At 37.6% G+C, this 1,097-nt stretch overlaps 1 protein-coding gene across 1 annotated transcript in view; it reads right to left on the bottom strand.

The window, feature by feature from the left end:
• Window positions 1-1,097, bottom strand: part of PSMB2 (proteasome subunit beta 2) — a 39,130-nt gene that overhangs the window by 29,592 nt on the left and 8,441 nt on the right. The window lies entirely within an intron of this gene.

Here is a 1,097-nt window from a genome sequence, read left to right as displayed (position 1 = left end):
TGCCCCATGTATGAAATAAAACTTAAAAGGAGAAGTTTATTACACAACTGTTTGTTACCAGTAGTTACAACTTGTTGTTTTTTTAAAGGTGCTATAGTATGTACAGTATTGTACACAAGTATTTCCTAATGGAGAATAGATAAAATCAGTATCAAAATGATACAGAACTGTACAGCTGTAGAACTGTAAGGCACCCACTTGCAAAAGTAGTCCATGGCACAGTTTTCACTGTTTGTTCTGTGTAGGATACAAATAATCCTGTCAAAAGTTAATAGTTCTAGTTCTTTAATGTGTAACATTTTACAAGAGATGTCACAGCGGTGCAACGTTCTGGCCTCAAAGCTAAGAACAACCTGAAACGGTGCAATAGCCAGTACTTAAATGATATAAGCACAAGTCTTGAGGCATCAAAGGTCTGCAGTCTTCCATCAATAAACAGTTTGTTAAAGAGATTAAAACAGAACTAGCACAAACAGACAAGCACAACAGGACTACAGTAATACTTTATTCATATCACTTTAAAGTTGTTTAGTGCATAATATAGTGTGAAAGAGAGTATAGGCAACCCCCGCTTAGCACTCTTAATTGGGTCCTGAAAAAAATGAGTGTTAAGTGAAACCGAAAGTTTTGGACAACCCACGATGGCGACTACAAGTGTTTTTAATGACCCAAGATGGCAAGCACAAACGCTATAACGAAACTCGCTGAGCGCTAAGTGGAATTGGGTATCAATTTAAAATGAGTGTTATAGGAAAATAGCACTAAGTGAAACAGCATTAAGCAGGGGTCACCTGTACTAATCTATTGAAACCCCAAAGGAGGATGTAAACACGTGCATCTTAAAAGAGCAATACCTTGAAGTTTAAGACTCTGGGTGATTTGTTTTCAGATAAGGTGTTTAAAAAAATGGATTGAGGGGGAAAAAAGTTAGGCTAAATATGACATTGCTAAAATGATCTTTTGTGTCTTGTAATTCCAGGTTCTCTCTCGGTGCTTGAAGTGCATAACTGACACATGCAAAAAAGAAAAAAGAAAAAGAAACTCCTTCTCCATCCCTTTCACAGCCCCCTGCCCTTTCCTCAGTGGTACCAGCTCTG

The sequence above is a fragment of the Gavialis gangeticus genome, unplaced genomic scaffold, assembly GCF_001723915.1.
Source record: "Gavialis gangeticus isolate Ggan-Ray unplaced genomic scaffold, GavGan_comp1, whole genome shotgun sequence".
In the NCBI taxonomy this organism is placed as follows: Eukaryota; Metazoa; Chordata; order Crocodylia; family Gavialidae; genus Gavialis; species Gavialis gangeticus.
This window is presented reverse-complemented; position numbering and strand designations above follow the sequence as displayed.